The sequence below is a fragment of the Chrysochloris asiatica genome, unplaced genomic scaffold (assembly GCF_000296735.1).
Source record: "Chrysochloris asiatica unplaced genomic scaffold, ChrAsi1.0 scaffold00132, whole genome shotgun sequence".
Taxonomy (NCBI): Eukaryota; Metazoa; Chordata; class Mammalia; order Afrosoricida; family Chrysochloridae; genus Chrysochloris; species Chrysochloris asiatica.
In genome coordinates, this window is record NW_006408650.1 from 115575 (window position 1) to 130845 (window position 15271).

Sequence of the window (15271 nt, forward strand, 5' to 3'; positions counted from 1 at the left end):
TAAAAATCCTCACCACTAGACCAATAAATAACATCATGATAAGTGGAGAAATTATTGAAGTTGTCAAAGACTTCATTTTTCTTGGATCCACTGTCTACACTCATGGAAGCAGCAGTCAAGAAATGAAATGACATATTGCATTAGGCAGATCTGCTGCACAAGACCCTTTTAAAGTGTTCAAGAACAAAGATATCAGTTTGACAACTAAGGTGCGCCTGACCCTAGCTCTGGTATTTTCAATCACCTCATATGCCTGTGAAAGTTGGACAATGGTTAAGGAAGACTGTAGAAGAATGAATGCATTGTGTATGGTTTTGGAGAAGAATATTCAAAGTATCATGGACTACCAGAAGAGCAAACAAATCTGTGTTGGAAGAAGTACAGCCAGAATGCTTCTTAGTAGCCAGGATGGCCAGACTTCATCTCTTATACTTTGGACATATTGTCAGAAAGGACCAGTCCCTGGAGAAGGAGGGTTAGTGTAAAAGAGGAGGACTCTCAACCAGATGGATTGGCGCAGTGGCAGCAGTAATGGTTTCAAGGGTAACAACAGTTATGAAGATGCCTCAGGACTGGGCCGTGTTTCCTTCTGTTATAAATAATCAGAACCAACTGAACAGCACCTAAGAGCAACAAGCTTTCAAAGTTGAGGTTCGGCATACTTGGCATGTCCTTCTTCACCTGTGTTTCCTATTGACCTGTAGTAGGTCCAAAGGTCAACCAGAGTTTGGTTAGATTTTCAGCAAGTTGTTCCTGGGTGGGACTGGGCCTGGCCATCTCCTCATTGATTAAAATTATTTCTGAAAGGGCAGGATAAATGCTTTCTTCTTTCCTCTGTTTTTCAGTTTTCAGAATAATGAGCTGATTCCCAACATCTTCCAAAGATGATTGAGAAGGTGGTTGGTTTTGTTTTGTTTTGTTTTGTTTTGTTTTGTTTTGTTTTGTTTGGGGGCTTTGTTGCTTGTTGGTTTGTTTTTTTTTTTTAATGATTATAAACTCATGACCTGTGGCCTATCTGATATGTTTCAAGCAGTTCAGTCATTATTCTTCATGCTCAACTGTCCCACGGGTTTTCTAGGGCAAGGACCCCTTCAGTTAGCTTCCTGTCCTTTTGATTGATCCAGGAGTCTTGAAAGGTTAAGTCAAGATGTCCCACCCAGCCCCCAGACTCAGAATCTGTCATTGCTCCAAGGAAGGGTTAAAGTGTGAATCTGTTGTTTCACAGCTGTATATAGTTGAATGAATGAACGAACATATGAACAAAGGAATGAATAAATGTACACCATGAAGTCTTACTTTGAGATACAAGTTACTAGCCTCCTCCCCACCTCTGCTGTCTCCCACAAGTCCCATTCCAGATTCCTGTAAATACTCTTCCATGTAGATTCATTAGCATGTACATCCCCTTCTATATCCTCTCTGCCTTTTAAACCAGAGCTCTGGCAGCTCCATGGTTAAGCACTCAGCTGCCAACCTAAGGGTTGCTGGTTCTAATCCAACAGTCACACAAGGGGAGAAACATGCGGCATATATAAAAAACATAGTCTTGGAAAACTTATGGGGCAGTTTTACTGAGCTCTGGTGTGATGCTGTGGGATAATGCACTAGACTGCAAGGTTGGTTTGAACCACAAGGTCGGTGGTTCAAACCCACCAGCTACTCCTTGGAAACCCTATACAGGGTTGCTATGAGTTAGAACTCTTAACAATAGCCACAGCCTTTGTTAAACCTCTCCTTCCTTAGACTTGTCCCTAAGACTTCACCCAGGGGTGCTGGCAGCCCACTTGTGAGGGGGTTTCAGCCCTGAAGGTCCCACACGGCACATGCTGATGTGTCTCCACGTCATGCTCTAGGACTCCGGATGTTTCTGAGTTCATGACATTTGTCCTTTTTTTAAAAAAAAATATCATTGTGATGTGTCCATTTCCAGGTCTCCTCCTTCATCCCTTGGTTCCACCAGGACTCTCTTGTTCATTGATTTCTCCCTCACAGGTGGCATGTTAGGGAAGGCATGTCAGTAGCTGGTGTCACCCCGAGATAGCAGCTCCTGAGGAGGACAGTTGGCACCTCATAGCTCATACCTCCATGAGCTCTCTCAAGGATTTCTAGCTTTGAGACTCTATTTAAGGTCACCACTACTGCAAAACCAAGTGATGTTTTTCACAGCCCCTACACTCCGGTGCACAAAGCCCTCGGTTCTGATCCCATCTCCTAAAACATAACAAAAACAGTTTCATCACCTGCGCCACCATCTCCTTTTATGGGAAAGGCCTGCTGCTATCATTAAATCCTTCTTCCAATTGCATGTATAGCCAGACCTTACAAATTCAGAAACCAGAACTTTCCTCACTCTCTTTTAAATCCACAATTACACACGACCTGGGTTAATGGTTTAACTGGAGCAGTCTCATCACATTATTAAACAAAATGCCCCATCACATGCACACTCATACACACATATCTCCTTTTATCTACTGACACAGAAAAAGCCCCAAGCCTGTCCTTCATGCAGAATGAATCTGTCCCCTCTCGAAGCGGAGTTAGATTGCAGTTATGACCACCTCACCTGCAAGATGCGGCGCAATGCTCTGAGCTGCTTCATGCTTGTGCTATTTATACAGCAGGTTCCTGTTTCGATTGCAGTTCTACCTACACCAACGTCCTTGACTCTGGCCCTGTAAAGCTCTACTTCCTCTTTTCCTTTCCCCTTTGAGACCTCTCTCGTGCACTCTTTTTGCAAACAGCTTTATTGAGAAAGAATTGCAGACTGTACCATTCACCCACTGAAAGTGTACAGTTCAATGGTCTTTAGTATATTACCACTGCTGTGCAATTATCACCACAAGCTATTTTTAGAACCTTTTATTACCCCAAAGAGAAACTCAATCCCTCATTTCCCATACCCTCAACCCCTGGCAACTGCCGGTCTACTTTCTGCCTCTTTGGACATCTCATATCAGTGGAGTCCTGTAAGATACGGCCTTTGTGACTAACTTATGTCATCCAACACCACGTGTTTCGGCTTCTCCATGTTGTAACATGCATCAGTGTGGCATTGGTTTTTATGAATGGACCACATTGTGTTTATCATTCACCCTTTGATGAATATTTCGGTTGTTTCCACTTTCTGGCTATTGTGAATAATACTTCTCCAATTGTTCCTGTACAAGTTTCTATGTGGACATATGGTTTCCTTTTCTTGGGTATAGCCACAGAAGTAGAATACTCACTCTGATGGAAATGTTATAGTTAGCCTTTTGAGGGAGTGTCAAACTGTGCTCCACACAGCGGTACCACCTCACAGCCCCACGGGCAGCCCCCTCCTCGGCAGCTCTTGTTATCAAGTCTGAGTCTAGCCTTGCTGGTAGTGAGGCCATCATCTCTCTTTCCCATGTTTCACTCATTGGAGCAATTTCCTGCCCTCTGCCCTAACACATCCTTATCTAATCTGAGTTTGAGAGTTACTGTGTTCCCTGTCACTTGTCTTTCTCTTTGTCTTCTCCCTTTACCCATTTATCCGTGCTCTTTCCTACAAGGTGGACTCTGGGTGTGGCTCACGCTCCTGCCAGTGTTGTGACCCTGGCTCAGTAACGATTTTTTCAGAATTCTTTATCACATAATTAAGTGTCCATTCTTAAAGCTTATTGTTAACATCAACTACAGGGTAGTGGGTGCGTGAAAGTCAGTGTTCCCTTCATAGGCACACGATCAGGCCTCAGTGGCCAGGGGCAGAGGAGAGGTGAGAACAATTTGCAGAAACGCACCCTCCCAGGGCCCACCTTGTTTGAATGTCAAAGTTCATACACACTACCCCCCAGCACCCCAAGAAAGAAAAGTCCTTGTCATGGAATATTTTTCCTTGGGAGATTCACCCAAAGCGAAATGACTGCCATTGAACTACTTCTGACTCGTTGTTATGGGCCATCGAGTCAGTTCCGACTCACAGCAACCCTATATAAGGTTTCTGAGGAGGTGCTGGTGAGCTTGAACCACTGACCTTGCAGTTCAAACCGACCTTGCAGTCCAGTGCATTATCCACAGCATCACACCAGGACTCCTCTGACTCACAGAAATTCCGTAAAATGCCCTATAGGGGTTCTAAGGTTGTAAGTCTTTTAGGAAGCAAACTGCCTCATCTTTCTCCCATGGAGAGACTGGTGGATTTGAACCACAATTTTTCTGTTGATAGCCAAGCACTTTAACCACTCACCACAGGGCCACTGGACCAATAAACTAACCCATATAAATGAACACAAGACTGGAGTTGTCAAAGACTTCACTTTGCTCAAATCAACCATCAACACTCATGGAAAAAGCAGAGAAATCAAGCAACGTATTGCATTGGGCAAATCTGCTGCACAAGACCTCGTTAAAGTGTTGAAGAGCAAAGACGTCAGTTTGAGGATTAAGGTGCGCCTGACCCAATTCATGATATTTTCAATATTATTAGCATGTGAAATAATATTAGCATGTGAAAGCTGGATAGTGAATAAGGAAGACTGCCGAAGAATTGATGCATTTCAGTTATGGTGTTGGAGGAGAATACTGAAAATGCCATGGGCTGAAAAAGGAACCAACAGATCTGTATTGGAAGATGTGTATCCAGAGTGCTCCTTGGAAGTCAGGATGACCAGACTTCAAACATATTATCAGGAAGGACCAGTTCCTGGAGAAGGATATCTATCATGTTTGGTAAAGTGGAGGGTCAGAGAAAAAAAGGAAGACCCACCCAATGAGATGGATTGGTAAAGTGGCAGCAGAGCTGGGCTCAGGCATAGCAAAGATTGTGAGGTTGGTGTGGGACCAGGCAGTGTTTTCGTTCTGTTGTGCGTAGGGTTGATCGATATGACTCAGTGCCGACTCGATGGCACCTAACAACACAGGGCTCTTCGAGATTCACCCTGCTCATCATTTCTACCCTATTGTTTCCAACCCCTTTTACTCTTGCTACCACGAGGGAGTCTGATTGGCCACAGGCTAATCTTCATGTACATTTCCTTCACCTTAACCTCCAGTACCTCCCATTTCCACCACACCAAAACCCACACTTCCCACCAGCTTCATGAGTTATCTGTCCTTGCAAAGCAGATCTCCAAACCAAATGCAATGCCATCAAGTCGATTCGGACTCATAGTAACTCTGTATAAGGCTTCTGAGACTACAAATATTTATGGGAGCAGAAAGCCTCATCCTTTTCCCTCAAAGTAGCTGGTGAGTTTGAAGTGTTGACCTTTCAGTTGGTAGTCCAGTGCTTATCCTACAGCACAACCCAAGCTCCTTGCAGAGCAGAACTAGGTGGCTTAAAACCCTAATAAGCACCTACCTTCCTCGGAGTTCTGTCAGGAGCACCTTAGTTCTACTGGGCCCGGATCTCCCATGAGGTTTCAGTCCAGACAACAGCTCAGGCTCCAACATCTGAAGGTTTGATAGGGGCCAGAGGACACCCCCACCCCCACCCCTACTCCCACCCCAGGTGCTGCCCTCTTCTGGCTGGCAAGTTGGGAATGGCTGCTGGTGGAAAGTCTCAGTCCCTCCCAGCGCAAGCCTCCCACAGACCGCTCGAGCGTCCACAACATGGTGGGCTGTGTCTCCTGGGAGAGCACAAGCCAGGTGAAGGCGTCGTTTTGCTGATCTGACACTATTCCCCACAGGCTGCTGATTCTGTTCATTAGTAACAGGGCTACTAAGCTCAGTGCACATGCACACATCAAGGGGAAGGAAGAATTGGGCTCCACTTTCAGACACATCAGAGAATTTATAGATACATTTTTAAACCTTTACATCAGGCATCCAAGACCTATGCCAGCCCAACATCCATGTTGCCAACGGGGATTCATGATGAACTTTCGTTTGTTAAAGTTTCTGGCAAGTCCTGCAAATAGGAAACCTACAGGTAGCAGCCGATTACCACTGAGTGTCAAAGTATCAACATCCTGTTCAGGCCCAGCTCACACCCGCCAGACCCAGGGGTTTTCTATTTGACTAAGCTGCACCCTGTGCCCACTTCAGGAGAGGAAGCCAGATCACTGTGAGAAGGCAGCACCATTTTAGGGGAAAACAAAGGAGCCAGAGGCACATTTGCCCCTCAAACTATGGTATTTCCACCCCAGGAAATGGCCCGGGAGTCTGCAGAGGCTCCGGTCAGCCCCGGACTGAAACTTCACCAGGTGCTTATCATTATCATTTGGGGGTTAGCCAAATCTTGGTCAGCTAATGACAAGGTGGTGAAATGATTTCCCCTGAACTCTGAGTCTGAAAGCACACAGCTAAAGCTCTCAAGACCTCCTTGGTATCTGATTGGCAATTGAGAAGATGACTGACAGGTGGGAAGGGGTTCAGGCATTCAGGGCCCTCAAAATCAGCTGCAACTAAGTATGTTGTTGTTGTGAAGTGCCGTCCAATCAGGTCCGACTCATAGTGACCCTGTATAGGGTTTCCAAGGAGTGGCCGGTGAGTTTTAACCTCTGACCTTACGGTTTAAAGTGACCCTTTGGTCCAGTGTTTTATCCCACAGCACCATACCAGGTATGGTCATCCTGAAAGAGGAAAGCAAGCCCCTTAGACGGACTTCTAAAGGAGAGTGACCTCTCATGTTCATCTGCCCTTCAGGTTTGGAAGTGACTCATGCCCACTTCTAAGCTCCTTAATGTCCTCCCCTCGCCAAACCTGGCCAACATTTCATCTCTTTCAGTGATCTAGCACTGCATCATCATGTCCCCAAGGGCCCCCCCTAACACTTGGCATGGAACTATGTCCCCCCAGCCGATACCATCTGCGTAGTTTCACTGCTGTGTGTGGCTCTTTCACTACAGGCCAGCATCAGGCACTGTGCACTGAGGGGCGCGGGGGGACTCAGGGGATGAATCGGAATGAAGAGTGTGACTTTCAGTTCTTTTAAAATAAGTACTTGATGAAAACAGCATGGCATAAAGTTCTGGGAATAAAAGTGTTGTTAATAACTGCCGTCGAGTTGACCCCAACTCAGGATCAGGTCACTGATTTTCTCCATCTGCAGTTCCAGTGAAATCTGCTTAGCAGCACACGAGGCTCCATGGACAGAGGTGCATGAGATGAGCTGGCAGGAATGGAACCCCAATCTTCATGGAAGACAAGGATTCTGCCACTGGCCCTACTGCTGGCCCTGGAGACAAACCAGATGGACTTAAACCTAGCAACACCCTAGAAGGGACATCCAGTCACATTTATCATTGTCCACCACTGTTCATAATGTCCCCAAATGTCTGAACACACTTCCCATGATGTACTCCAGGGAAACGCCCCCTGCAGGGCCTTTTCATCCAGTCTGCAGGAGGAAAACAGGAGCAGGGCAGAGGCCTGGCCAGGGGTCCCCCAGCCTGGTAGTCCCAGGGCGTTTGCCCAAATCCTCACAGGTAATATGGGGGGCCCAGCCAGGTTAAGAAGAGAGGCCAGCTGCAGAGCCACAGTGACCCTGACTGCCACTTGGTCCCCAGTCAGAGGTGGCCAGGCCAGGGGATGCTCCTGGCCCCTCCAGTGGCAGTCCCTGGCAATGTTGCTGCCAGCTGTTTCCTTGGCCTCTGAGCCTTCTGGTGACCTGTGTAGGCTCACCTCTGCCTGTTGTACTGTGAATGTTCAGTGGTTCCAAGGCCAGACCAGAACCTGGGCCTCTGAGGCCACTAGGCCCACCCGCATAGGTTGGATGGTCCAGGACAGTTTGGGGAGCAGCGTATCCCCTGGAAACAACTGACCAGAAAGAGAAAGCTTACAGAAGAAGCTTGGAGGATTGGTTCATGCCCGTTAGGACTGAGGTGAAGATGACAAACCAGAATGCAAGGGGAGCAAGGTGGTCAGAGGTACCTGCCAAGTGGGACTCAGGGTAGGAGATGGGCAGTGTGGAGAGTGGGTCAGGGGGTGGGGGTGGACAATGTGAAGAGTGGGGTCAGGGGATGGGGTGGGCAGTGTGGAGAGTGGGTCAGGGGGGTGGGGGTGGACAATGTGGAGAGTGGGGTCAGGGGACTGGGGGTGAGTGGGGTAAGGGGACTGGGGGTAGGCAGTGTGAACAGTGGGATCAGGAGGCGGGGTGGACTGTGTGGAGAGTGGGGTCAGGGAGGGTGAGGTGGGCTGTTTGGAGAGTGGGTCAGGGAGGTGAGGGTGGATACTGTCGGAGCTCAGGCAGGGTTGGTATGGACGCTGGGGTCATGGGTGGGAGAGAACCCAGGGAATGCAGCCTCCGCCCTCCACAGCAACTGGACAGGCAGGCGTGGGGCTGTGGGGCTGCATTTGGAGCCCCCCTGAACCATAGGAATAAGCTTTTTCTGGAACCCACCCTGGACTGCTTGAGCGTCAAATGGTAATTAGCAGCAGGAGGCTTCTGTCTCCAGCGATGTTATCATCAGACGTCTCTGGTTTCACAGTGAGTGGCTCAGTATAAATGATGGGCAGTTGGGCCTCCCAAAGGAGCCTGGGGCAGCAGGAGGGAGGTGTGGGTATGACTGGTGTGCAGCACTGGTCACCCCCAGCACAAACAGACTGCCACCGTCTTCCTCCACTTCCAGTCAGGGGCCAGTGGTCATGGCCTTGGTCTCATTGGTTAGGTGAAACTCCAGTCTGTCCCCTCTGGTTAAATGGGAGGGGGAAATGGACTCATCTCGACACCAGAAATGAGGAGCAGACCTCAGCAGAAGAAGGAAGAATGAAAGGCAAAGTGGGGTTTCAAGGCCTCAGTACTGCCCCCCCACAAAGGAGTCACTAACCTGATGGGAGGGGTAGGGAGGACGTGATGAGACCCAAAGACCCCACCAACTCTGACAGCACCTGACCCTACCCGTCAGGTCCTCAGCCTCCTCTCTCTGCTCTGGAGAAGGTTTTTCATCTTAGAAATATTGCCAAGAGGCAAGGTAGGGGCTCCCAGGGCGGCAGACTCCCTGTCCTAACTACCAGGCCCTGTGACCCTCCCGGGGACCAGTCTCACTTGGGGCACAAAGCTCTGCATTTGTCTGAAGAAGAAAAGCAGGAAGAGTACAAACATGTCCACTGTGGTGTTGTTTGTAAGAGCAAGGGACAAACGAAAACCCCATCTCTACAGGTCCATGTACTGTATTCATAAAGTCAAATCCCATGTCACCATTAACCTGGTACATAGTCAAGAAATCTATCCACAGATGTGGACTTTTAAAAGTCAAGCCAGAAAACATGTGATTTAATCTTGAAAACCCTTAAGACCTATCTATATGATCTACGTGTGTAACTAGTAAGGACAATTAGAGAACATAGTAGTCTTTTTTGTTTTATTGGGTTATTTTTGGTAATTAAGAAAAAAAAAAAAAACAACCCTCAAAAAGCTGTTCTCAAAAGCTGCTTAAGGGCAGTGACACAAAAGAGGCAACAAATCCTTACAGCAAGAAACATTCCCACCCCCTCCACACACAGAGTAGACAGAGATGGGCAACTTGGACATTGGATACCCAAATGGGGAGGGAGGGACTACAAAGGCAAGAAGTGACTGGCTTACAAGCTTTCAAGAGAGAACCTAGAGCTAGGGGACATGGAGGAAGGCAGAATCACCAGTGAGTACTATCCAATCTGTCTGGACGGAGCTGATGAAATGAAATGCAGATGGGTAACTGGCGATACTGTAGTGAATAATGGTTATCAGGACAGAATATGAGGGTTGGAAATGCAAAGGTAGACGTTTTGTAGCAAGGAAGGGAGTGATTATTTCTCCAGTCTAGGAGCGGAGGTCTCTGGGACCACCAATGGAGAAGAGCCGAGAGCGGGACCCTACCAAGAGAAGATATCCCCTTTGGTCGGAAGATGATGCATGGAGGGGATTGGAACCATGGCAGTGAAATGATATACGATGGAATGAATGTAAAACTAAAGTTCTCTCATGTAAACTATCATATAACTCACAGTAAAACATTAAAAAAAAAAAAAAGCTGGTTAAGGAAAAACACCCGTGCCCCTAAAGCAGCCCACTCTGAAGACACAGTATGTCTTCCTAGAACCTCAGTGATGGCTGGAGTCCTGCATACACACAAACACACCATCACTCAAACACACATGTACACATATACACGTGTACACTAACATACATGTTCACACATGACCTCTTGTACACACATTTACACATACACAGGCGCACATGGTCACATGTGTATACTCTAACACACACTCACATGCTTGCATGTGCACACAATTCACACATGCACGCACATATAAGTTCGCATGAATGTACATGGCAATGTCAAGAGATCCAGCATCTCGCAGGAGCCCAAACTCAGGGTGGGATGAGAGCCAAGTCCCTTTAGCTCCAGCGGCTCTCAGGGAGGCAGGGCCAGGAGCCCAGCGGGAGGATCAGATGACCCCGGCCTCTCTGGCCTTCCAGCAGACCTTCTGCTATTCAGCAAGCTCATGTCCTGTTGGGTGCGACTGAAAATTTTTGCTAATGTCTGGCCCCTTCCTGCCTCCTCACACAGTGAGAATAAAACATAGGTCTGTCCATGTCAAGAACTGGTCTCGCCATATGTAGGTGCCCAGGAGGTCTGGGATAGGGACTTCCCAGCAGTTAGCAGTCCTTTCCGGTCCTGGGGGCTCTGTCCCCAGCCTACCTGCTGAGGGGCCCCTGGAACTGACTGACGCCCACCTAGCAGACAGGAGGTTCACACTCCAGCCTTTACCCCTTGAAGGCCTTCAAGGGCACCAACATCATACCCATGTACCTGAACACATGTGTGTGCATGGCAACCCATACACAGACATGTGGAACAAAATAATTCTTACACCATGGACACAGATGCACAAACATACATAGACAGGTGTGTGCATGCCAACCCATACATGGGCATTTGGGTCAAAACCATCCTCAAACATGCACAAATATACATCGACATGGTGTGAGCATGCTGATACATACATGGGTCAGTTGGTCAAAGCAATTCTCACACCATGCACACACATGCCTAAATACACATCAACACATGTGTGTGTATGTGGCAATCCATACATGGGCATGTGGAAACAACCTGAGTCAGCAGTCGTCCTCTTGGGCTGAGAGCTGCTGCTTCCACTGGGGGTGTGCCCTTGGTTTCTGCAGCACTCTTGTGGGACCAGAGTTATAAAACAGCCATGGACCCTAACTGCCTGTCAGCATGGCCTCCCAGTGCTCCACACAATGGGGTCATTCAGACACAGTCTGCAGCCCTAGCCACCCTCCCACATCCACCAGCCTCTGCCTGGGTTGAGCAAGCACCCCAAGACCCTCCTCGCCCCCAGGGACATTGATCAGAGGTGGTGGTGGACACCAGCTGACACCTGCCTCCAAGGAATTGAGGTGCTCTCCCTGCTGCAGCTACCGTTTTGCCCTGGCTCTCAGATAAACAGAGGGTGGCATCACCCGGTTTATTATGCGTGTTAACCAAACGCATCATTATCCCCAGCGAGGCACATTCTTGGTGAGCTGCCAACCTCAGCCTCGGTGCCAGACCCCAGCCTGTCTGCCTGCATTCTTGGGGCATGAGTACACCACCACTGAGAGCAGGGGACTTGACCAGATGTGTGGACGACACTGCACGTCTGCAGGCGAACTGTTGTTGCCCACAACGAGAGAAGGCAGGGCTGTGGGAGAGCCCCCAGCCCCCAGCCCCCAGCCTGAAGGCTCCAGGGCTGTGTAGGATCCCGGTCTGCAGTGGACATGGAGTCTAGGGTAACTGGTTTGTGTTGTCTGCTGCAGAAGACCCACCCCTCGAGAGGGTTTGGATGTTGGCTGTTCTGCGCTGGGTCATGCAGACACTCCTGGCCTCTGGGAGGTGCTGCTGGGTTCCTGGGGAGGCCACGGCAGTGGGAGGGGGAAGTGTGGAAGTCTGCTCCTCCTCCCTGTGCTTTTGGAAGCTGTGCCCCCACCCCCCAGAAGGAGTCTCCACCTGCATGAGGACAGGTCAAAGCACCCAACACTCACTCAGATGCAAAGATGTGCACACATGCACATACAGATGCACACGAGCACACATGTATGCACACACAGATGCACAAACATGCAGACATGCACACAGAGGTGCAAATGTGCAGACATATATTCACAAAGAGACACAGATATGCAGGCACGCACACAGGCACACATGGATGCACATCTTGTGCACACATGTATTCAGAGACACACAGATGCATGTGTGCATACATGTACACATACAGAGATGCAGACATACACCCACAGATGTATGTGTGCACACGTATTCATACAGAGATGCACAGGCATGCAAGCATGCACACAGGCACACACAGATGCACATGTGCATAAATGTATTCACACACACACACACACACAGATGCAGACTGCAGACGGACACAGAGATGCATATGTGCACATGTTCTCACACAGCGATGCACACACATGCACACAGAGAAGCACTGTGCACACGTCCTCACACAGAGACACAGGTGTACAGACGTGCACACAAGCACACACAGATGCACGTGTGTGCATATGTTCACACACAGATGCATAGGCATGCTGCCATGCACACAGGTGCACACGTGTACTCACAAAGAGACACACAGGTGCACAGACATGCACACAGATGCACATGTGCACACATGTACTCACATAGATACACAGATGTGCACACAGAGATGCATGTGTGCACACATGTATTCACATGGAGACACACAGGTGTATAGGTGTGCACACAGGCACACACACAAGTGCATGTGTGTATGCATGTATTCACACACAGGTGCACAGATGCACAGACATGCTGGTGTGCACACATGTATTCACACACAGGCACACAAATGCATAGACATGCATGCACGGGTACTCACACAGAGACACAGATACACAGATGTGCACACAAGCACAGAGATGAACATGTGAAGACATATACTCACACAAAGACACAGATGCACAGATATACAGATAAACACACAGGTGCATGTTGGCATACATGTACTCACACAGACACACCAATGCAGACATGCACACAGACACACACAGATGCATGCACACATGTACTCACACAAATGCACAGATGTACACACAAGCAATACAAATGAACATGTGCACACACGTACTCAGAGATGCACAAATATGCAAATGTGCAGACACATACATGCAAATTCATGCAATCACACACAGATGAATACATGCAGATACATAGAGATGTTCGTTGCACACTTATGCACCCTCAGACACAGATACAGACATGAGCAAGTGTACAGACGCAAGTGTGCACACTCATGCACTCACAAGCAGATGCACAGTCACACAGATACACATGGGTATGATCATGCAGTCACACAGACACACAGATATACACTCATGAACTCACACAAAGGCAAAGATGCACAGACATGAAGAGGTGCACAGAGACACACAAAGATGCACATGTGTTCACACAGAGACACTTGTGCACACTCCTGCATTCAGACAGAGGTACAGACATACACAGAGACATACACGGACACAAAAGCTCGTCAATGCCAACCTGGCTTTCTGGCACAGAGACCCAGTTTCTCAGTCTACCCATCCCCACACCCCAAGAACCTCACTACCCCCTCACACAGAGCCCTCAGTGTTTGGGTTTTATTTTTGTCTGGTGTGCGGGAGTTTGTTAGCATTTTTTTCACCTTCTCTGTGATCAAATTTGTGACGAGGAAAATATGTGGCTAAGTAAGCAAAATGCTTCTAAAAACAAAATGTCAAAACCCCAGCTATTCTGACCTCGGCCACAGGGATGGCCACATTACCAGTCTCCTTCCTGTCACTCGCCCACTGACCATGGACACAGCAAGAATAAGACCACACCCACTGCCTTTCGGGAGAACCTCGTGCCAAAGCTCCCTGCCCAAGTTCCCAGGCTCCACCCCACGTCTTCCCTCAGACCTACGTCCCCAGCCCTCCACTGCACCCCAAAGCAGACGTCCAGACCTCAGCCCTGCAGGACCCTCTCCCACATGGACACTGGTGACACCCACCCCCCCCACACACACTGTCTGCCTTCCTGTTTGTTCCCTGAACTAATCAGCTCTGGCCTGGTCTCTGCCACTCAGCCCAGCTCTGCACTCCCTGCTCAGTCTCTGAGGGCTCGTCACCACTGCCCCTCAGTCCAGCCAGACTTACACCTGCTACCTCAGCCCAGTGACTCTCCTGGAAACCTGACCACTGTGTTTCTGTGAGGCCATCATTCTCCCACGCAGAACAGTCTGGCTTGGTAAGCAATATGCTTCAAAAAACAAAGTGCATGTGCACCAGCCCAGGTGCTGAGGGAGCGCCCACTGTGAGCCAGGCCATGCGCTGAGGGAGCACCCACTGTGCGCCGGGTCACGTGCTGAGGGAGTGCCCACTGTGCGCCGGGTCACATACTGAGGGAGCACCCCTCGTTGCAACCAGTTTCCCTCCAGTGCCACGTTGTTCCTGAAGAGGCACCCAGCTGACAGAAAGGGCTGTGGGTTCCAACAACTGCCCTGGGCTCAGGACAAGGGAGAGTTCCTGAGAGACTGGGCATGACTTGTCACAGAATCCTTACAGTGCCCACTCACCCCCAGGATCCTCCCCACCAACCCCACCGCACTCACCCCTAGGACCCCTCCCCACTGACTCCCCAGGACCACCCACAGCACCCCCCTCCCCATGGCCCAGGAAACTGACTGTAGGGTGGGCACCAGGCCACCTGGCAGGCCCAGCTCTGACCAACTTGGCATGCTCCTACCAACAGCCAAGGCCTCATCGCACCCTACCACCCCAACCGGAGCCCACGGAGATCAAAGATCCTCAGGCTAACCCTTAGCAGAGCCTTTGAAGTCACTGTCACTGACCAAGAAGGGCATTGACCCCAAGGAAACCAGTTCCCAAACCCAGCCACATCTGCCCTGCAAACCCATCATACCAACCCATAAGGGTTTCCAGGTTCCTTTATCTGTGTGGATCTTTCTCCCGGTACACATTCTCACAGTCCCGAGCCACACCGGATTTATCTACCTGGCCCACCCCACCTGTAGCCATGCCTACCTGTGCCCACACCATTTGTACCCATGACCGTGGCTTCAGTTCTCTGCCCATGAGCATCTGCTTCTTGCTGTGACACGTTGGGGGCCTTACACACCTGAATCATGCCCATAGATCATCTGTAGTGCCCGAGTGGGGTCCCCTTCAGTCTTCAGCACAGGATAGGGGCACGGTTTCATAGATGAGGGTCTCTTGAGGACGTGGAAGCTTTGACTGATTCAGGGCCCAGTCCAGGCTCTTGCTATGGGCTTGGGAAGCTGGGGCCAAAGGTGGGACCTAGGTTCATGGCAA